General features: G+C 40.5%; 1 long non-coding RNA gene across 2 annotated transcripts in view; it reads left to right on the top strand.

The window, feature by feature from the left end:
- The window catches only part of LOC140697408 (uncharacterized), a 296,177-nt gene extending 289,513 nt beyond the window's left edge, over positions 1–6,664 (top strand). For both annotated transcript variants that reach the window (XR_012074416.1, XR_012074414.1), the window contains exons 4-5: positions 5,759–5,844; positions 6,582–6,664. This is a non-coding gene — a long non-coding RNA (uncharacterized lncRNA). The remainder of the gene's footprint in view (positions 1–5,758; positions 5,845–6,581) is intronic.
- Positions 6,665–24,087: the final 17,423 nt, after the last annotated feature.

Here is a 24,087-nt window from a genome sequence, read left to right as displayed (position 1 = left end):
AGTTCCATGTCTACATCTGTTTTCGACCTGCAAGGTCAGGAGTCATGCCTTTTTAATCTGTGTATCCCCCCTGGTGTGTTTGTGGTTTTGGTGCTCAATGAATGTTGATTTAAATGTGTTAAGAGCCATCCCTTCAGGCTTGGTTTATAGAACTCCTGTCTATGTTTGAGGACCCAGTTAAATGCTGCCTGTCCGGCAGCCTTCTCTGATTGCTTCAGCCTCAGAGGTTGATCTCTTCTTGCTCAGAAGATCTGTAGCCTTGGATTTCAACTACTCGTACTCCAGACTCACGCAGGGCTTTGGACTGTAGCCTTGTGTAGATGTGCCTCACCTCTACTAGACTGTAGTTTTTTGGAGGGCAGAAGAAATTTCTTCTGAATCTTCCCACCCTACACATGATTTTGTTCCTTTTTTTTTTTTTAACTTTTTTTTGGGGTGGTGGTGGTGGTAGAAATTAGATTTATTTACTTAATGGAGGTACTGGGGATTGAACTCCAGACCTCATGTATACTAGGCATGCACTCTACCACTGAGCTCTACCCTCCCCCCTCCCACCCTACACATGATATTGCCCACAGTTGGATTTCCATAAGTATGTACTGAATCTGTGTGCTCAAATAAAGGAATGAACTGAATAAATGAAGAGATTAGGTCTCGGTATCATAACTGATTCCACCCAACTGCTCCCTTCATTTATGCTTAGATTTCAGCGTTTGATATATGTTTAACATCGGCATTTTTCTGTCTCACAGATGCCTATTAAAAATAATGATAGTCATTAATTTACTTTTCCAAGTAACTAAGAATCACGAATCCTCATTGAAGAAAATCTTTATGATAAAAGGTGGAGAAAGTTCATGGTGATGTCCAGATAATTATATATTCTCTAAAACATTGGCGCTTCAAGGGTGAGGAGGTTGTTAGGACTCTTCCTTTATCAAGTTTGAAATGGTAGCTGTCTTCCTTTTTTTCCTGGTGTCTTCTTGAATGGTTTTCTTTCTTTTCTTACTTCTTGTTGTTACTACTGCTGTTACTGCATCCAGCAGCCTTCTCCTTCCCTCCTGTCAGTTCAGCTAACCAAATCAATGATTATTTATTGAGCATCTATTTTGTGGCTTTGAATCTGCTCTAAGCTTGAAAAGCTGACATCCCAGCTGGTGAGAGTAGTTTTTAAAACAAGAGACACTACCATGGGATAAAGAATCATTTATTAGTAAAACAACCACACTTTAGTGTGTGGATTTTGCAAACTCTCTTTTGGATTCAGAGCGAACAAGTAGACGTCTCTCTCTCCACTGTGCTCCAGAACAGATAGTTGAATAACAGAGCAGGAGATGAGCTTGGTACAACTGGTCTTACCGCCTCAAGAAGGGAATTGATGGCCAGAGCGAGAAAAGGGTTTGCTCCATTCTGCAGCGAAATCAAATTGCAATTCAGCATCCTGACTTCTTCCCTTTTGATTTTGCCATTAAAGCATGTTGTCTTCTCGTAATAATTCACTAGTGATGTCACTAAAATAATAGAGGAAAGCAAGGTAAAAAAACCCCATAAAACCATACTTTGCAAGGACTAATGATGCAATATTGCCAAGAAGTTGTCTGTTTTCATTCTTCTGTGGCAAAGGAAGAAAAGGAGTGACCAGTTACATAACCTTTCTCATGAAAATTTTCATACAGAAAATGTACAGAATAGGCAATGTAGTACCTCCAATAGTGATGGATTAGAGATTTATCTAAAATATAACAATAGCTCACATGTCAATGTTTAAGGCAATAAACAACTACATCATTAATTTCTACCTCAGAATTATGACTGATTCCACTTTCTCTCTCTGAAAGCCCATAGACTCTTAACAATTGAAAAGGAAAATAACGTGCCATTGATTTGAGCAGCCTATTCGATTATAGGAATAATGATCTGTGGGATTTTTAATTACCTAAACTCCAGTAAGAGTCCTTGAGAGCATCTCAAAAAAAAAAAAAAAAGAAAAGAAAAAAAAGAAAAGGAAAAGAACATGACCCAATACATTACAGGTGCCTGAGAAAATGGGATGTAGTGTGGGGAAATTTAGGTTTTATAGCAAAGAGGCTATCATAGATGCTAAGAATTGAATCCCATATGCCTCAGAGAAGGCTGGACAGAGAAACTTTCAAAGAAGGCAGATGAACACTTCTTAGAGGAATTTTTATGCATGAGTAAATAGTCTTCAGCCATCTTCGTGGTTACGATTTTATTATCTACGCATGCCCCAGGCAGGTTGCAAATCATAAACCCACACTCCGCGTGACACCAGTGACAGGCACATGCATGGCTGCCTTTTCACCTTGTATCCATTTGTGTGTTAAAGAGCTGATATGATGGGCTCTTTTTTCCTCACACCTATAAGCCAAAGTCATTGTCCTGTCAAGTGTATAATGATTTTGGTATTTTTGGAGAGCTGGCCACAGGACTTTTCCACTGCATGATGGAGCAGCAGACCTAGCCATAATCAGAGTGAACATGCAGGGGAGGGGAGAGAGCAAGGAAGCTGGGCTGAGAAGGGCAAAGAGAAAAAGAGGAATTTCTGTTTGGAATACTGGACCTGCACTGTGCTCAGTAAAAACTACTGAGGCTTTCCTAAGTGAGCTCTGTGATTTGTCTGCGAAACGCTTTCAGTGCCCCAAGGCTCATCAAAATGGCAAATAATTTTAAATGGGCCTCTTGCCCCCTCAAATTTCTGAGAGCTGAGCCCTGCAGGAAACTGATATGACGTTCACCTACCTTCAAACTCCACTTGCAGCGTTTTCCTAAACCCACTTTTGTATGGTTTCTAATCCATCGGGTGTTGATGTTAATCTGATATTTCTGAACTGCTTAATGGTGTTTGTTGATGAAAGGTGCCGTGGAAAAGCGGACTGATGGATTGGCTGTGGATTTGACAGGAATTCAAGTTTTGAAAAACAAACCTACTTATCTGAAAGTGCCAAATAACCATCGTATGTTTCCCGAAAATAAGAGCGATATATAAAGAATCTTATAAGACGGTGACACTAATTTCCATGTTTGCTGCACCATTTTAGCACTCCCATAAACCTGTAGCAGCTTTCACAGAAATATGGCTGGATGAGGCATATTTTATTCCACAGCATGCAAGGCTAATGAATAGAAGCTTTAACACATTCTTAAACAGCCCCTGCCTTCAAACTTAGGGAAGAATTTTTAACGGACATACAGTTCACACTCTACCTTTACTACCTGGGGGAGATAACCTAGTATTTGGTCATGATTTACAGGATCAGAACAAGTCATGGACAAAGTACAATTCTTAGAAGTTTTCTGCCCAAATTATAGCCCAACCATTGGATTTTAAAAAGAGTGGGTCAGATGAGCATAACTCCATATTTTACCACATGTGATAATTTTACCAAAGCAGCTCTTTGTTTTCCCCACAGTGAACTTCCAAATGGTGGTCCCCATTCTGACCGAGCATTTGGTAAAGCTGTCCTAGGATTCCTCCGTGAGGACCACATTATAGCTGAGACTTTGAAGTTCTTATTTTTCTCAGAAATGAAGCTAGTGGATTGGGCCCAAAGATGTCCTATACTAAGATGAATTCTATGTAAGCAAGGCTGAAGTATATATGTTAACATATATTCAGGACAACATATTTTAGCCTACTCAGTTTTTTCAATTAGCTCTTTTTAACATGAAAGCAATACATCACCTACAAAAAAGCAGAACATACAAACAACCAAAAGGAAGAAATGTAAACATAGTCACCTTTAAGCTTTGGTATCTATCCTTTGAGATTTATACTTATGTATAAAAATCAACTATATATAATTATATTTAATATATATTTGAATATAATGAAATATGCTTGAACTTATTTTAAAATATTTTAAAATAGTGGTTTTAGTTGCATAACAATATGAATGTACTTAATGCCACTGAACTGTACACTTAACAATGGTTAAAGTGATTAATTTTATGTTTATTTTACCACAATAAAAAAATACATATTTTTAATATACAATGAGATTTTGAAGATTGTGTTAGTTTGTTACTTATTTTCTACCCTAATGCATTACAACTCTCTCTCCCTGTTAAGAAATACAATTTAGGAGTGTCATCATTAATATCTATACTATAGAATATTCCACTTTGTGGATATGTACTTTAGATTATTTAAATCAGTGATTCTCCCTCTGCGCATTATAATCACTCAGAAAGCTTATGAGAAAACAGATGACCAAGCTTTACTTTTTGAGATTCTGACTCATTCAGTCTGAAGAGGGACTTGGGTATCCGTAGTGTTTTAAAGTTTCCCAGGTCATTCTAATACTTAACAGCGATGACAAACACTGATTCAAATGATCTCTTTTCTTGGATAGTTAAGTCATTTCCTGTTTTTTTTTTTTCAAAATAATTATACGTAACTCCTAAAAGATTAAGTTTGAAAGGATTTTATAATGCACACTCATAATTATGTATCTAATTGCTGAGTATCATGGCCATATGTTGTATCATCCCAACCAGGATGTCTGAGAGTGAATGGGGTACTGTTATTCATTATACCAGGATAACAGGTATGTAAGCCAGGCCTGTTTGGCATGTTGGGTCATATATCGTTGTACTATTCAAAACATACACAAACTTTTAAGACATTTGGTAGTTATTACCTAAATACCATCCCCAAATATCACATTAATTACATCAAGAGTTTTTGAAAGAACTTGTTTTCCTGAAACCCACAAAAACATTAAAAAGTACTCATCCATTTAAACAAACATTTATTGAACAACTGCTGTGTGCCAGCTTGTGCTAGACACGGCGGATAGCTGTTAGGGGCAAGCAGCATGGTCTCTATTTCATAACTGTGTCAGGAACAATGGATATTCCACAAATGCATGAGGCTGCAAATGCTATCATTCAATTTAATCTTCACAGACATGTTAGTCAGAAAGGTATCTTGTTTTAATGTGAATATATTTGCTGTAGTGAAATCAAGCATATTGTTTATGACTATTTGTATTTCTTCCTTTGTAAATTGTCCAGTAACATCTTTGCCCATTTTGCTATCATGCTTTTCCAGTTTATTGTTTGATGTTGAAATTTGTTTATGGCGGGTTTTGATAGAAGATTAAAATTTTGTGTAGTCACACCTGTCCATCTTTTCTTTAATAATTTCTGACTTTGGTACCATAATTTATCTTTAACTAGTAATTAATGCATCTGGTGTAGAATGAGGTAAGGATCTTGTGTTAATGATTCTGGGTAATTAAACAATTACCCAATAACATTTATTAAAAACTTATTTACCTCCTAAAAGGAAAGGAGAGAGGGGCAAAAAGGGGCAGGGGACTAAAAGGTACAAACTACTATGTATAAAATGAGCTACAAGCATACATTGTACAGCACAAGGAATATAACTGATATTTTATAATAACTATCAGTGGGGTATAACCTTTAAAAATTGTGAATCACTATATTGCACACCTATAACATGTAATATTGAACATCAACTATACTGCAATTAAAAAATTACTTCCCTCACTAATTTGAAATGCTGTGTTTAGCACACAGTAAGATTCCATACATATGCAGATCTATTCCAGGGATGTCTATTATATTCCTTTGTTCTATCTGTTAATTCTTATTATCTCACCAATTTAATTATTTGCCATTGGACTATGTTTTAGTACTTGTGCAAGTACTCTTGCCATATTGTTCCTTTAAAATATTTTATTGGTTACTCTTGCCTGTTCAATTTTTCTAGGTAAGTTTTAGAAGATCCCTCTGCAAAGCCATTGATTTGATAGAGGACCAACAATTTTACAAGATTGGTGTCTATCCAGGAACTTGGTATGTCGCTCCACTCACTCAAATATTCTTGTATATCCTATAGTTTTCTGATTTTTTTTTCAAGGTTTTTAAAAACACAGATCTTGCATATTTCTCGTTGGATATAGTTCTAAGTGTTTCTTTGTTTGCTTTGCTGCATCTGTGTGTATGTGCGTGCATGTGCAAAAGGGATTTTTTTAGCCCATTTATGTTCTCTAAATGGTTATTTCATCCTATTGACTTTCCCAGCCCTATCTAATAGCATACTACCACATTACATCAGATAGCAACATATACCTGACAACTTGCAAAAACATATCCCTCTAATCTGAGTTACTTTCCCTGTTTTCATTAAACATATTACATAGCAATGACTGGCTTACTCCAGCCTGTGATGATTTGCACTTTGATTCACCAGATGTCATTAAGACTCTTCAAGGGCTGCACGCTGAGCTAGGTGTGGGATGTGACAGTAACAAGGGGGCAAGAGTTATGAACAAGAACACATGGAGAATCTAACTTTCTGGGGTCCGGGCCAGGCAAGGCTCCCCTAAGAAAAATTATGTTTGGGCTGAAGCTTGGAAGGTGCTCAGGATTTAACTAGACAAAGAAGCACAGGAAGAACATTGGATTACAAGGAACATCACGGACGGGCCAGTACACAGCGTGGGCAGGAGGGCCCTGAGTGAGGCTTATGTTAGGCAGGGCCGATGCTGCAGGGCGTTTCATCACAGTGAGGCTTCTGTATTTTGTCTTAGGAGCAGTGGAAAGCAATGAAGACCTTAAACAGGGAAGTGACTTAAACATGTCTGCATTTGAAAAAGATAACCAGATGCGATGTGGAGATGAGATTCAAGGAAGGCAAGTGAGTTTTCAGGGAAAATCACAAGCAGGGTTTTAGATATAATATATTAATAATTAATATTTCAGGTTATTCTACCTGAAAAAACCAGGTCTACCAGAAGGATGACATCATTAGACCAAGGAGGTGACTGCAGGTGGAAAGAAAGTGATGGATTAAGGAGGAATATGAAAGACAACAATAGGATTTGGACATTGATTTGATGTGCAGTCAGGGACGACCTCTGGGGTTCTAGGCTTGAGCCATGTGTTTCAGAGGTGCCATCTATGAGCCAGAAACACAAGAGGGCAGATTTGGGGGATGAGGGGAGATTCTGAGTTCACAATTTGGAGATTTAGAGGTTGAAGTGCTTGTGAAACATCTAAGTCAATACATCAAGTGGATTGTTGATATATGGGATGGAACTCATGAGAGAAGTTTAAGCAGAGAATATAAATTTAGAAACTGCCAACACATAGATGGTGGTTGAAACTAAACAAGTGAATAAAATTGCCACAAAGTAAGTGAAGATAAGCATTAAAAGGACTAGATCCTAAGGAATTTCAGTATGTGACCGTCAGGCTCAAGTTAGGTTAAAAGGGGGAGAAAGGGACCTAGGATGATTCAAAATTTAATGGTATTTGAGAACATAAATGGGAAAGGAGACAAAGGCTTTTAGAATTTAATTTGGTGATCTTTACACACTGTTAAAATCTTGAGCATTTTATTACATTTCTAATGTATTCTATGAAAAGAGCAATTACCTTGCAATTTCTCATCACACTGCTTTAATTCCCCTTGGTGGAACACAATTTGCCAGCGCAAATTGGCAATAGACTTTCTTGGTATATCAGATGTCTAAGCTCCACTCTGAGGCTGAGTTAACTGCTCAGAGTTTCTGGAACCATGTAAGGACCCTTCTTCATTGGAAACTGCCCTCCACCTGTCAGAATCCTCTTCTCTGATAGGAGAGTGGGGATAGATGTACATTGTGCCAGGCAAAATATAGGAACATGCCTGTATCAGCCACTTGGAGCCAGGCAGGCTCTTCATTTTAAGTCAACAAGGCACATCACTGAAGTTCAGCGATTAATGCCATTACCTAAGGATTCTTGTTCAGGACAATTTGCTAGAAAGATGCAAAATGATGCTGCTTTGGGGTAGTATGCAAAAGCACTAGTGGGAAGTGGATGGTGTGAAAGTCAAACTAGTTGTACAAGATGAATAGCACCTGAGATATGGCCTGCACATAGCTTTCCTGTGTTGCGGGCCTCCTTACGACAGATAACACACAGGCAGGCAAGGAGAGCTGGTGAATACCGCAGCAGCTCTGAACATCCACTGTGGTGGTGGCAGTTCCCTGGGTTCATCTGATCATTCATTTACTCCACAAATGACTGAGTGGCTACAGCGTCCAGGTAAGGTTCTGGGCAGGAGAGCGCAGCAGCAGGGAACCGGGGCTTATACTCCAGTGGTAGGGAGGTAAGAGACAAGAAGCAAAGAACACGTTAGGTAAGAGGAAAATACAATCAAGTGATGGAATTGTGAATGACTCAGGGATACGTCTGTTTCAATTAGACAAGCATCACAAACATACAATTTATTTATGTGATCAAGTAAATTGGTAAAAACATTTACCAAAAGAAGATGGCATCTTAGTGGCATAGTCCCATCACAGAGTGTATCTTAGTCTGTTTGGGCTGCTATAATGATAGTACCACTGACTAGGTGGCTTATAAACAACAGGAATTTATTTCTCACAGTTGTGGAGGCTGGAAGTCTGAGATCAGGTTGCCAGCATGCTCGGGGGAGAGCCCTCTTCCTGGGTCATAGATGGCCATCTTCTTTCTGCGTCCTCACATGGCAGAAGGGGCAAGGGAGCTCTCTGGGGTCTCCTTTATAAGGGCGCTAATTCCATTCATGAGAATTCCACCCTCATGACCTAATCACCCCGAAGGCCTCACCTCTAGATATCATCACACTGAGGAGGTTAGGATTTCAACACATGCATTTGGGGCAGGAGGCTGAGGGGACACAGCATATAGTCTATAGCAGAGTATGTCTGAGTTCCAGCCTGTCCACTTGCTAGACATATGATCTTGCACAAATTGTTTCAAATCTTTGAGCTTATCAAGCTGTTCAGTCCTCTGAGCTCTAGCTGCTTCCTGAGGAAGGTAGAGCTAGAGCACCTGCAGTAATGACCAGGTCCCATCAAGAGCCTGGCACAGTCTACTGGACTCCCTCCCTCCCTCTCCTTCCGCACGTGGAAGGCTTAGCTTATCCTGACAGTCTGGGTTTAGAACTAGCTGATGCTGTGCCTATGACCACTCTCCCCCAGTACACTTTCATAATTTCTAAAATCATAATCCCAGACACATGACAGCATCTTTCAGTGGGAAAAAAAAATCATAGCATTGTAGATACTTTTTGTAATATGAGGGGGAAGAAAGTTCAGCTTCAGTAAAAGGCTGATGGCAGAGTCTCCTGTATGACAAAATCACAGTTGGCTCCAACTCTTACGTAGAGGTCATCAAACACCATACCCTCATTAGACTAGATCCTTTTCATTGCATTTCTGGTGTTGGTAATGGTTGTTCTCAGCATTTCATGTACTCCTGTTCAAGCCACCACTATTTATTAGTTAAGATGTAGATTCAGTTTACTATATCCAAGATTCAGAATGCAGAGACCCCCCAGAAACAATAGAGAAGTCGATTTCTCCCTTATGAAACTATCTCAGAATTAGGATTCCAGGACTGGGACAGTAGTTCCACAGTTTCAGAGGTAGGCATCCTCCATATTCTCTGTCTATATTCTTGGATTACTGGCCCCACCTGCACAGCACAGGGATAACTTGTCACCATCATGTGGGCATTCTAGTTAGTGGGAAAGGGACAAAGGAAAGAGTTGGCACATTCCTTCCCTCTACAGACAACCTGGAGATTACATACATCACTTCCCCAATATTCCATCAGCCAGAACTTAGTCACAAGATCATAATAACCTGCGATTGCTATTTCAGCACATCAGAGAAGAGAAGAAAGAATACGGGGACCACTCAGTCTTAGCCATAGCTTATGAGAGCGCAGCCCATTTAGGGGTATAATCTATGCCCTGTGGACATGCCAAGGTGAGACTGTAAAGTCAGACAAGTACATTTTAAAGAAATACAGTTGATTATTTTTAACATTCAAATCTATTTACTTTTAAACTAGTTACTGTTGGAAGTATTTACTCTTTGAAAATTATTGTTCCAAGTATTCTTGTCACTGCCTTTTAGAAACAGTTCCTATACTACATAAGAATATCTATCTGACTTATTGTTTTATAGTTACAGCTCAGTTTTTCTCCAAAAACAATGCCCCTCAACAAAGTGATAACACTTTTTTTATTCACCAGACTTAGTTTCAAATTAGTTTTCATTATTTTCTAAAGTCAAAGTCATTTTCAAAATATAGATAAGCCACCATTGAGGAGTTTCTCAAAATATGTTAGCTAGCTCTAAAAGCAATTCCCAAAACATTCAAAGAAAAGACATTTTGTGTGACTCAAAAAGCTCTAGCATACTTGCTCAGACAATGAATGACTTTCATGTTATGGTCATACTTCATACAGTTTTTAGGATAGTGTTACCTGGCCATTCGTGAGAATAGGTATGCTGAACTTGACCTCACCTACAACAGGCAATGACTGCCGTATACCACCCAGGGCTCATTCATGTGACTTCCTCCAAGACACCCTATAACCTACCGAGATACGTTTTTCCAAACAGTTTGAACTCTTTTGTGTCTTTGAATCTTGGACTGTTCACAATCACTCCTCTATGAACTTGTCACCAACTCCCCCATAAGAGCCAGTTAGTCTTCCCTCTGGGCTCCTGTCACATTCTATGTACAGCAAACTTTTAGTGCTCAGTATACAATAATAAGTATAAAATAATAATAATTATTCATTTACCCATAATCCTTACATTGTGCACATGTGTGTGTGTGCGTGTGCATGTGTGTGTTTGTGTGTGCGCGCTTCTAGGGAGGGGCTTCTTGGGCCTCATTCTGACTGCCTTGTTCATCCTTGCATGCCCCCTAGTGCTTTCTGCATTGTGGCACTCAGCAACATTGGAAGAACTTACTGAATGGCAGACAAATATAATCTAATCTGTAGAAGAGAACTTGCTTTGTATCTCTGGGCCTCAGCTTCTCATCTTATTTATAGTTCCTCTATAAAACCTGGGGACTTGCTTCAGTGTTCTCTAAAATCTTATACTAGACAATGCTGGGCCAAGACTGAGATTTCACTGAAGGAGGGTCTGGCAAATTCTAGATACAAAGTCTGCTCTAAGAGGGTGGAGGAAATGCTGTGACTTTCAAAGACACACCTTTGTTAGGAGCCCACTTTTTGTACAGAATGGACTACATCTGTCCCACTTTGTAAATGCTGTCCCTGCACACAGGCACTTCCGTTTCATCAGTGAGGAGTAAGGTAAAGAAAAGAAAGGTTTCCTCTTACTCAGGCTGGAAGCACAGTGAGGAAAGGATTACCCCTTTCCCAAGAAACCGTAAATTATTGATGGCAGTGCCTAGTAAGATTATTGAGAATTAGGTATCACTGCAATGTCCTTGAAACTGTTAAGCAAAAGTAGAAATAACAAAAAGAAAAGCTTTACTTCTAAATTGTTAGTTTACAGTCTAATTGGATAACAGAAATATTATCACAAAAAATGTAAAATAAGAAAATAAAGAAAAGCTATCACCAAATAACATCATTTGGTGCAACTTTTAAATTTCCTCAACGTACCATTTCACACAAGGAATGTCCTGGGATACTTTTGTGGTAAGAAGATTATTTATGTATTCAAGTTGGAGAAGTTTAAAAAAAAATCCTACCTGATACATTTCTAGAAAAAACCAAGACTAACTGAACAAGGGATTGCCAATTACCAAAATAATTTTTTTCCATAGAAAAAAGTGCTTTAAAATAACCCAGCAACTTCCTTTGACAGCTACTACCCATCCCTAGACTGTGCTGGTTACCAAAGTTTTCTCAGTGGAAAAACTGTTCCATCATATAGGAACCATTTCTTTATCACTGTCTTTTCGCCTGGAGAGGAAGAATGTGGACTAGGCAAGTAGCAGGGAGGAAAGGCAACCTCGGAGGAAGCAAAAGGAGAAATAGTGGAACGACCTTTATTTATTTGCCATTTCTCTTTAGCTGTCAGTGAGTATCAATGAAGTGTTACTGCCTTCAAGCAGCAGCCCCGATTTGAAATCCCCCTGCCTGAACCCTGCTTCTTTTGAGCTGAGAACAAGGACTTCATTTGTTGTTTACTCAGTGGAGAATCTCCCCCACTCCACATCACCTTCTCACATTGTTAAAAGAAAAAGAAAAAGAAAAAAAAAAAAGCGCTCCGCAAGGAACTCCAAGGTTTTACCTGTCTTTAATGTATGCAGCATTTTCCAATTGTGCCGTCCCGGCAGGCGTGAGCGCGCTTTCGCGGAGCCTCGGTGCTATTTTACCTGCTCCAGTCTGTCAAAAACCCCATTTGTATGCGCCCGGCTAATGTGCTAGAAATAAAAGCCCCAACCTGTCAAGTAAACTCTGCACCTGTAGAAGCAGTTAAATGGTTCCATCTGCTATTATCCCGGGAGATCAAAGGCCATCCCCCGGGAGGGGTGGCCGAGGACCAAAGCAAAGGATGGAACTCCTGGTCTCAGAGTTGAAAAAGAAGAGGACGACGACGAAGAGGAGAGCGGAGAAGGGGATAAAAACCCGAGGAGAAAAGGATCCCTGAGGCTCCGGCCCTGGGCCGGGCTACCTGCAGGAGCTTTTGTCTGACCCTGGCGCGCCAGGAGAACATTCTTTGACATTAAGAACGGCAGGGGAAGACATTCATTCACTCCCCTTTTTTTTTGGTGACGTAGCTGGGGCATTCATGTGTTTTTAGCCTTGAATAATTTTTGTCTCTAAGCTCCAAACAAGTTTTATCCTGTCCACAGGTCAGTTTTGTTACAGAGGCCAATTAGCAGTGCTACCTTCGCCTGCGGCAAAAAGCCAAGTAATGGCGGGGCAAGCCCTCCGGAGAGGTGATGAATAACTCCGGAGAGCTGTAATTTGAAAGGGGGGCCTTTGAAGCATTTACCTTACATGGGACGCTATTGTCACTGCAGGGTGTTTGATCTTAAAATAATTTACTTAATGATCTCACCATGGGAGCAATTGGCAGAGCAAGATTAGGCTGTAAGGCCTAATGGACATGGGAAAAGTTAAAATTGCTCGGAGAAAGGTATGTACAGCTCTGAGATCTGTCCGGGTTGTGTGTTCATTACTTGGGGGCTGGGGTTGTGGGGGGGCAGGGGTTGACCGCGATCAGCTTTGCATAGCTCATCAGAGAAAATCGTCAGATGCCGGCCTCTCCTGGGAGGTGCGCTGAGCAGTTTTTCTCTTGCCTGCGTTTCACCGTTCCTGGGAATTAATGATCAGATTTTATTTTTACAGTCAATGATTGTTTTTTTCACTTTTTCTTTTTTTGCAAGTGTGGAGCCCCTGTATTAGGAAGGCACACAGGCAGAAGGTGGCTTCCCCAGTGCAGGCTTCTGAGCTGGAATCAGAGGTAGATGTAAATGTGGAAGTTTGTCCTTTCAGTTGGCAAACAGGACATTGTTATGTTCAATTATCTGACATTGTTATCTTAGGCCCAAATATGGCTTTGTCCTCTAGAAAGGACAAAAATTTAATGTAAGCCCCAATTTGACATATTTACAAGTGTTTACTTGTGTTTTCTTACATACACATCAATTAATATGGCAATTGGAAGAAGTATCTCGGTGTTGGGTTCTACCTCTTTTACGTCAAGAGAGAGCACTTTGGGTTCAAATGTCTTCATAATTTTGCTCTTTCAAGAGTTCAAAATTTGCTTGCTGCCAAGCTCCTTGTAAAAAAGCATCTTATTTTTCCCAATTATGGAATTGGAATAGACACATTGCTATTGCTGTTTATGTATTTGATGCTAACCCTAAGAAAGTGTGATGCAGTAGAATATGAATAATGAGCAAATGAACTGATTTCCTCTCTAAAGCAGACCTAAGTGATGTCATAGCAGCCTGTCCATGCAACCCAAAATCTTGATATGCATTCTTCCTTCAGGAAGCAAAACCCAGGGAATGCGTCTATTTAGGTTGCGCATGAGGTTTGACTTCAGTGTTATTTGTGTAAAATAGAAAAGCTCCACTTTGAGCTCAAAGTGGGTGAGTCTGGTTCCCCAAGATCCACAACTTTTGCCTGTCTGGTAGGACAGTGCAATGAAATATTTTTAGTTCGTGCAAACCAAGTAATTATGAGTATGAGTACCAGCGTTATGCCAGCAAATGCTGGCTTGCATGTGCCTATCGGGGGCAGCACACATGTGCCCCACAAGTCTGAAGCTTTTCTGAAATTTAGATTTGGAGTCCATTTCTGGTGACTCTATTGAGATATGCCTGAGAATCTCCACCTACCAAAATAGAGTAGACTCCTTTTGAACTTGGCTTTTTATTGCTTACCTGTACTTGGCAATGAGCAAGTTATTAATTTGTTTCAATAATTTCTTCTCTGATGCATGGAAATAACTATCCAAGGCTAAACTAAAGATTATCTCTGCCTTGTTCATACATTCTGCTTGTTAAATGACTTGATAAGTGAGCGTGAAGCTCATGCTTCGTGGAGTGCAAATAATGGCAAGCAGATAAAGATGTGCATCTATTTGTCTTAACCATTTTCAGTTAGCTAAAAGAATACTAGGCCCACATGGGTAATATAGGGATTTAAGAGACAGAATGTATGTGAAACATGTAGGACTGGTGCAGAAAATAGAAGATGCTCAACAAGTTCTTTCCCACCCTGTGCCCTGGAAGCAACTTTGAATCCCTCTAGTCAGAGTTGAGTTTGGGTCACCTCCTCCTCCCTGAGTAGCACTTCCCCTCATTTTCCACTCGGGATCCAGTAGGGTGTTACAAGTGAAGCTGGTTTCCAGGCGTAAGTCTGAATGCTGAGATTGTTTATAAACATCTGACCATTCTGGGAGAAATCAGATTAGTCACCTCCAGGTCATCTCAAAGCTGGGAGTACTAACCAAGGGCTCTCAGCTTCCTGAATGCTGGGTGGTCGGTGAGATTTTCTCTCCTTCATCTTTCCTTTTTTTCTCTTTCCATTTTTCCTAATGCTATCTTAATTTTTTTTCAATGTCAGTGTAATTCCAGTTGTGTTTGTTGTTGTAAGTGGTGAATGTAACTTAGAAACCAGGAAAAGCATCATGTTATCCTCACCAAGAGACAAACTAACACCGATTAGAACAAAATAAGAAAAGATAACTAGGGAAGAGAGGAAGTTACGAGTGTTTTAACATGAAAGTGGCCATTTGAGTAACAGCATGAATTACACCTCCATCAGGCCCCTCTTGGTCTCTCTGCTGCTTTTCCCTTTCTTCCATGTTCAGCTCTCCCTTCCTTGCTGATGTCTCTCCCAATCTCCCTTTACCTGTGTGTCTCTCCATTTCTCTCTCTCCTCTTCCCTTCCTTCCTACCTGTAATATTTCTGTAATACCTCCCTCCCTTCTCCTCTCCCCCCTTCTGAGTGGGAGCCTCCATCTCAGTCTCTGTCTCTTCCTCTGTGCATGTTTCTCCATGTCTGTTGGTTCTCTCTCTCTCTCTGAAAACCTAGGATGTAAATTAAAAGGTTAGAGATGAGTATATGAATATTAGGGATTTTTGCTTGATCATCACCTGTAATGACTTGCTCTTCCAGGGAAAAGCTGTAAATTCACAAGCTTGCTCTCTGACCCCTCCAATCCACCAGGGACCCGGATGCCAAGAAGCACTTGACCTTCACAGACAGCAGACGTTCAGCCATCCCCTGAGCCCGCACAGCAAGCAGGCAGCTGCTAGTTCCAGCATTCATGCTATGGGGTGAGTCGGAAGAGAGGAGTGAAAAAGAACAAGGTCAAGGTCAAGTCACTCACCCACCTGTTCCCGCCCAGCTTCCCTCCCACCTTGCACTGATTACTGTCCTGTGTGTCAGAGGTACTCCCACTGGCCTAGAACCATCATCTCATCCAGAAGACACATAAATTCCACCCAGGTAGTTCTAAAATCACCCAGCTGATCATTCAATTTATATACAGTATCAAGTGTTCATTTCACAGCTGCTATTTCAGTCCCACAGACCTACAGGTCCTTGACATGTGCTCTGCCAGGGCCCTCCAGTGATGTCAAAGTAACTTTTTAGCACTCACAGAAAAAGCAATTGAAGTACATTTCTCGCAGATTACCAGGCCCCATCAGACATGAAGATGCTGTAAAGCAGGCATCGGACAATTTTCCAACGTCCATCACTATCAGTGGAAAGAGCCTGCCGTGGCAACTGGGGATCAGACTTAGTCCGGTTGCTCAGTGCACTCTGACATTGCGTTAGGCTCCCTGAGAGCCCACTGATGCTGGTATGATGCCAGATCGGGGTATCTGGCTGTATCTCCATAAGACTTTAATTTTTCCTATTTCTCATCTGTGGGCAATACCTTATCTCCATAAGACTTTAATTTTTCCTATTTCTCATCTGTGGGCAATACCTGTATTGGCCCATGCCAGAAGTATCTTTCCCTTATTCTAAGACGAGTGGCAGGAGATATGAACCGGGGAAAATGAGACAGTGGTGCTTCTCAGGGCTCTGCTTTACGATGCCCTGTCTGAGCTGTGCCTGTTGCTTATTCCCCATCCCACACTGGGTATTCCCATAGTTCTTTGTTTCCCCATCCCCCACCCTCTGTTCACTGCTTCATCACTCCTAATTAATTTCTCCCACTGCTCCATCTGAATCAAATTCATGTGAAGTGAGTTTTTGTTTGGGAACTTGGAAGACGCACACTCCAGCCAGTGACCCAAGTTCAATTTTAAGACAGTAAGTACAATATTGTTAAAGTACAATGACCAATATTTTCAGAAGTTTCTTCCCCCAAAAGGAAGAGATGTTTCTGGGGTAGCCATTTTGCCTAGAAGCCCAGGACAAGGGTATTCATGGGTCCACATATTCAAATTTGGAGAATTTGACCACAGATATTTTTAATTGAAGTATAGTTGATTTACAGTTTTTCAGGTGTACAGCAAAGTGATTGTTACACATATATAATTATATATCTATTCTTTCACATATTCTTTTCCATTATAAGTTATTAAAAGATACTGAATATAGTTCCCAGTAGATCCCTGTTGATTTATTTTATATATAGTAATGTGTATCTGTTAATCCCAAATTCCTAATTTATCCTTTCCCCTCTTCCCCCTTTGATAACCATAAGTTTGTTTTCTATGTCTATGGGTCTGTTTCTGGCTTGTAAATAAGTTCATTTGTATCATATTTTAGATTCTATAAAAAAAGTGATATCATATTGTATTTTTCTTTCTCCTTCTGGCTTACTTCACTTAATGTGATAATCTCCAGATCCATCCATGTTGCTGCAAATGGCATTATTTCATTCTTTTTATGGCTGAATAATATTCCACTACATCACATCTTCTTTATCCAATCATCTGTTGATGGTTATTTAAGCTGCTTCCCATGTCTTGGCTGTTGTACATAGTGCTGCTGTGAACATTGGGATACATGTATCTTTTTGAATTAGAGTTTTCATCTTTTCTGGATATATGCCCAGGAGTGGAATTGTTGTGATCAGATTTGAAGGGATAAAAGTAAGATTTGTTATGATGTGGGGTGTGTGTGTGTGTGTGTGTGTTTTAAATGTTAGAAATTAAAAGCCCCAGTTCCTAAAGATCACTGAAAATGTGGTTTCTTTGCAAAATTTTTTTCTTAAGCAAAATGACTGCCAAGGAGAACTTCAGAATTTCCAAATTCTGAAGTTTCTACCCTGACAGTCACAATCCCTCTGAATAGTCTTAAATCTTTCCTGCAGCTGTCATTTCTCTCCCACTTCCCAAGGACAAATATTAGTAGCAACTTAGAGTTAAAATGGAAAAACAAAAACCCAAAAAACTCTTCTTTGTCTCTAGTAGATGTTTTTTGGTAGATGTTTTTCTAGCATGTAATGTGGCGAGTGGACTACACACAATACTTTCAGAAAAGCATATACCAATGTGACCCCTGCTGTTCACATAGTTTCTGGTAAGTCCAGTTTGGAAGACATAGGATAAAAAGAATTCATATATGGTTGCCCTCAGAGCATCAGATATGCTGACTCCCAGGAACTTGGTGGACAGCCAAGGAAACTGAAGCCTGGGAGCACAGAGTAGAAGATCTGGGATTTGAAAGCCTGTTCCTCTTCATGGACACTTGGTGGCTGTAAGGCTTCCAGCAGCCCCAGTATGAAATGTTCTTAGTGGTGGTGATGCTAACGCCTGGAGGATGCTCTAGTGCCCTCCCTTGAGCACCTGCCTCTCTCACCACCCAAACTCTCATTCTCCCAGCTTGGCATCTATAGCCTCTGTTGCTGATGGCTCTCAGCTGACTCCCTGTCTAATCATTTTTGTCTTTGGCTTAAGAGAAAGACCTCTGTCAAGATGAGGCCCCCGTCCCTTTGGGCAACCTGCAGGGAAAGTCTGGTTGATCCCAGGAGTATAAAACTGGAATACACTTTAGTTGGAGGTGGCTCTCTTTGTAACCACAAAGGGTGTGGTTCTGTTTCCTTCTCTCCTCTTCCTTCAGGGAAGGCAGAGGGGTGAGGGAGGGGAATGACATGGAAGGAGAAGAGCCAAGTTTAAATGAGGTGACTTCCAAGCATCAGAAGGGGAGGGGTTAGGACTGCCAGTGCCCTAAAGGACAAGGGATTAGGACTAGGATTAAACTCATCACCATCACACCAGCCTTGCCCTCCCCAGATACATGTTCCCTCCCCCTTCCCTTCCAGGCCCCAGGCCTCCATGTGGGACAACTGAAGGGCCCTCTCTGTGCTGGAACTCAGGTGGGGCGGACCGAGGCCTCTCACAGCTGTGTGACAGTTCAACTCCTCCCTCTGTGCAGTCCTGTTTTCTTCACATCCCCAAAAGTATTGGTCCTGAGAGACAGCAATAAACTTCCTGCTTGCAAACTTCCATCATTTGTTTCCCAGAACCTGACCTCAGACACTTATATTCATAAAATATGTCATCATTTTCCCAACACTGCTGCCTGGTGTCACTACAGCAGTTCACAACAAACTGAGGCTCAAAAAAGTGAAGTGACTCTCTCAAGGTCACATGTCAGGGAAGTGCCGGACCCCAGACAGAATCTGAATTCTCAGCTTCTTGTCCAGTGCTCTTCGGAGTGTGTGAGCGTCATACGGGTGTTCATATATAAGCATCCCTAAAAATGCTTCTCCTGAGACTGTGTCTCTTTATTGTTTCACCTCCTACCATCCATCTCTCTTTCCTTAGCTGTTTATCTTTTCCCTTTTCCAGACTTGCCTTTTCTGGTCCCCCCAGCTCCCTTCTGGGATGCTTTCTTTACGGTGGCAGTGAAGGAAGGAGCAGGGAGTACATGGGCTCCCTGGGGTAGTAATACTTGGGCACTTGAGACTTCCTTGCCCCAAAGGAAGTGATGACAGGGGGATGTACCTGATGCTCTGGCGATGCACTGCTGACCCTTGGTTCTAGACATCTAATGTTTTACACACCTGGATTTAAAGTAGAATTTCATCAGAGCCGATATTCCAATCTTCCTGTTTGCAGAGGGCAGGAATTCCCAAGCTAATATCCCTATAAACACAGGGGCAATTGGGACACCCAATAATTCCATGCAACTGTTAGAATGCTCTTGGGTCTGTTCACCAAGCTTGCAATACCCACTAGCATCCCTGGCAGGAGGAGAAGATGTTCTTTACACTCCTCCATGAATAGCCCCTGGGGATCTATTCATTGCCTTGATTTTCCGGAGCTTCCAAGGCTTGAGGGGATTTCCACATCACCTTGCAAATCCTCTCAGACTGATTGGCAAGCACAACTCCTACCAATTAGCTTCTTTGCCTAGCCTCAGGACAGGTGTTTGGGAAACCGAAGGTTCATAGGTACTGTGTTTTGTTTAACTTTGATCCTTTTTCTTTTTTCTGCTTTTTTTTTTTTTTTGACAATATTTTGGAACACAGGGTTAAGTCTGTTTCAGACCCGTCTGTCTCCTTATGATTTCAACCAACATACTACCTCCTGTACAAGGTGTGTCTTCAGAAAGCTGGAAAAGTGTGGAAAGAGCAGAGGAACTGTGTCGGTGGCCACACGGCCCCTTCCTGTTCATCGTCTTCATCACTAAGACCCACCCACTAAGGCACTCATGCTGGTCCTTTGTCTCCTCCTGGGCCACGAGGTAGTATTACGAACTTGGAAGAACCCTACTCTGAACAGGTGTACAATGTTCGTGTGTGTGATATTTTATCAGATCTCATGTATTCTTTTTTTTGTTTTCTTTTTTGTTCTAATCTTTTAAAATTGAAATATAGTTGATTAACAGTGTTGTCTTAATTTCTGGTGTACAGCACAGTGATTCAGTTATACATGTATATACATTCTTTTTCAGTATAGGTTATTACAAAATCTCACGTATTCTAATTGTGACTCTAAATGACCTTTTTTAAAAAGAAAAAACCTCAGATTTCTCATCTGTTTTATGAATTTGTTGTTTATGGAGAGGGGTAGCCCCAAACTCCGTAGATCATAGAATTTGTTTCAGATGTGTCTTTTCTGTGTCATACCAACCCTCAGGAATCCAGGTATGTTCCTCTCAAACCATCTCTCATCCTGAAAGGTAGAGGTTAAGTTTCCTGGTTTCAGATCTCCCCTCTGTCACTGCCCTGCGTGACCTTGGGCAAGTTACTTAACCTCTCTGCTCCTCAGTTTCCTCAGCTGCAAAATAGAGGTTCTAATGGTAGGGTTGTTGTCAAGATGAAGCAAATCTGTTTATTTCAAAGTCCATGCAACACAGCTTGGCACAGAAAACATACTTACATGTTACGTTATTTTCATATTATTGTCATGTCTTTCCCCATCAGCTATAGCTGGAGATTTTAAAACAACTGTCCTTTGTGTTGCCTGATGACATTTGTAGCAGAGAAAGAAAAGATCTCTCTTTTCCTTTAAAACATTTAACCATCATTCATACATTTCACAGGCAAATCTCTATGTACATTAAGGAAGGAAATCAGAAGGTAAGAGCCCACTGTTTTTAAACTTGGGATGAGGTATTTTTAAACAGTTTCAATTTACTTAAGACTTTTAAGACAGCTAATATTAGTCAGAACTGAATGCCTGAGAATGAGGTTAGTGTTCTGCATAAACCCTGCTTTTAAAAAGCTCACACGAAGGGTCAAAGACCAGGAAATGCTCTCACGATAATTCTCATTTTCAGCTGAATCAGACATGGCAACAAGACTGCAGGCTTGAATCACATTATGTTCCAGGAACCTTTAACTTTGCATCATAATGACCTGCGGCCTAACAGCAGCAAATTGTGAGCGGTTTCAAAAGGATAAACTCTAATTTATATTAAACTAGTATTATAACGTAAGCAGCTCGTTTTGAAAGCAAACCGAGAAACCTCATCATTCATGTGATGGCTCCTAAATGCATCCTTTACATTTTACCTGTAAAATGCTCTGTGTTTGCTGACAGGTTAAATGTATAGTATACACAGAGAGCCAACATTTCTCTTTGTAACACCGCAGCAATCTTACTAGTTTTAGCAGCATTCTTATTATTTTAAGCTGTCTCCATTGTCTTCTAAACACCATAATTAGAAGCTTGAAAAGCTTACAGCAACCAAACCCAATAAGGTCTCATTATGAACAAAATATTCTACTGCGGCTCAACAAGTGACCTTGTGTAGATGAACATGATGAGGCCTTCAGCCTTTATGGCTTCAGGTATGTATAAAGTTTTCCTTTCCAGTATAATTTAGCAACTCTATTCAAATTTAGTTTCTTGGCCATAATTATTTTCTTACTGGTCTCTTTGTTTCATTTGTGCATAGAAAAGAAAATCTGTCTGCTGGAATGGGTTCAGAGTAGCTCTGAGTAGTGGAATGGTGTTTTATAAATGAGTTGAACGAGAGAGTCGGTGAGCAGAAAGCTGAAATAATTAAACTGTGTGACTCAGGAAAGTAGTGAGGGGGGTCATTTTAAGGCCCAAGAAAATATTTTCCCCACCAGATCAGTGACTTTTTAATTTGATGCTTAGCATTGTCTCCCATTTGATTCAAGTCTTCTTGAACTGTGTCCAAAAGGGAACTCCTGTGGGAGATATAATAAATGAAACATGACTAGTCATTTACATGTGAGTATAAATGAGTATGTAATTTTTTTTTTTCTTTCATAAAGAGAAAGAGAAAGCAGAGGGTTTTAGATATCTAATGGAGGGTTAAAAGAGAAAATTCAAAGAAAAACTAAGTTAGGAAGATTAGAAAAAAGTCTCCTCTATTTTCCTGCTTCACCTGGGATTGTTGCTAATTTGAATCCCTTGCTTCAGTACATTGCCATGTCTTTTTGTGTTGCCTCTAAGCTTGGAAATATTAGGTGGAGGAGAAATGAAATATGTTCTGGTATCCTGCACCTCTTTCAAGGAACACTTTCCCATAGCCAGGGAGACACAGAAACTGCTTATTATGAAATAGTCTCATTTAAACCAAACATGTGAAATGTGAAAATAAATCTTGGATTTTTTCCCTTTATTTTATATGCTTGCTGGTGAAACACTGAACTGTGAAAGATGGGCATCATGATTGCTTTTAATAAATCCACTTATCTATCATATGTTTTTAAGATTTCCTGACTGCTAATTATCAAGCTGGTATTCCTCTTATTTCTCTAAACTTTAGAACACAATGAAGCGTATCAATCAGCATAAACCTCTGGGAAGCTGCTTATCTCTGAAATCCTATCTCAAATGTTGACTGATGCTGGGTCTCCCAAGCCAGGGTAGCCCCAGTTGGCAACATCCCTTTTCCTCTCCTCACTTTTAGACTGAGTATAGATTCGGATTTTCTTTCCCCTTTTCTCTTCTCTTCCCTGCCACCTCTTCCCCAGAAAACACACACACACACACACACCCCAGGTAGGAGGCTAAGCCTGCTTATGAAACCCGGAGTTGATACTCATCCAATCAAGGAGAAAGTGACTTCTAAAGCATTCTTCTCCCTAAGGCAATAGGATTCAGAATTCAGTCTGAGAAGTGTCCACATGTCAGGATCATATCAGGGAGGTAGAGGAATGACCCACTGACTTTAAAACCTCTGAGGATATTGCCAGGAATTACAACAGTTGTCCCAAGTGCCTTGTAAGCTGTTTAAAACAGAGACCCACTGCCCTGAGGATCTGATTCTTTACAGAAAGGAGCACTTACACCAAAATAATGTGATTAATCTGACATTCTCCCAAAAGATAGATACATTATCACTCACGTTCCTGACTCTGGCACAGAGAGAAGGTGGACAGAAGGGGAGATTTTACTTCCATTGTACCTTTTCTTCCACACCCACTTTGACTGCTCACACTTTCTGAGGACAGATGTCAACATATGTGCTCTGGGGATCCAGCAAGCCCACCTGACCCACGGGCACCGCCCTCCGCTGGCACCTTGTGACGGCAGAGGGGGCCTGCACCTTCCTGCATTTCTACCCTGCTGGGCTCAGCTTAGGACTTTAGGGTTCCCTGCAACAGTTCCCAGCATAAGAAGTTCTACCCGATTAAAAACAAAAAGGCAAGGGGAGGGTAAATCTCAGTGGTAGAGCACGTGTTCAGCATGAACAAGGTCCTGGGTTCAATCCCCAGTACCTCCATTAAAAAAAATTAAAAAAAAATCAGAACTGCTATACCCTACTAGCTTTATTTTAAAAAATGAAAAGTAAATATCTGCTAAATTCAAAAATTTTCCTTTTTATCTGTTTTTGTCCATATATTAATCCCATCCTCATGCCTGTTTCAGATGATCCTTTAGCTCCTTAGCAGCAAAGGCTGAGTTGACAAAGACCTTTTTTTTTTTTAATCTGCCCCTAACTGGATATAGCCTGTAATCTGAAGATCTAGGACTGAAATTTAATTAGTGAACGAGCAGAAAGTGAAACAGAGAAGATTCCTTCTTTTTGGCAATAACTTAAAAATCCAGCCAAATCCTTAGAACACAGCTCTTGGAGACCTCAGAATCACTCCAGTGTGTGATGCTGGAGTTAATTTGCCTTGTTTGGCAGGAGGACTATGTCTTCAAAGGACTATGTCTTGTCTTTTCTAGAGAGAAGAGTTAGGAGGGAGAAATTTTAAAAGAACAATTAAAATTCAATTCTATGAAGGAATTTCAAGGTGCAGTGAAATATGGATGACAATAAACTGACAATTAATGGTTCCCAAATGTTCCACTAGTAAGTCCTCTGGATCACTTTTTTGGAAATAACTTTTGTGTTTAAAAAAAATCCAACCTTTCAGCATCCTATAT

The sequence above is a fragment of the Vicugna pacos genome, chromosome 7 (genome assembly GCF_048564905.1).
Source record: "Vicugna pacos chromosome 7, VicPac4, whole genome shotgun sequence".
NCBI classification, from domain to species: Eukaryota; Metazoa; Chordata; class Mammalia; order Artiodactyla; family Camelidae; genus Vicugna; species Vicugna pacos.
Note: the sequence above shows the minus strand (reverse complement) of the source record. Positions and strands in the feature narration are given on the sequence as shown.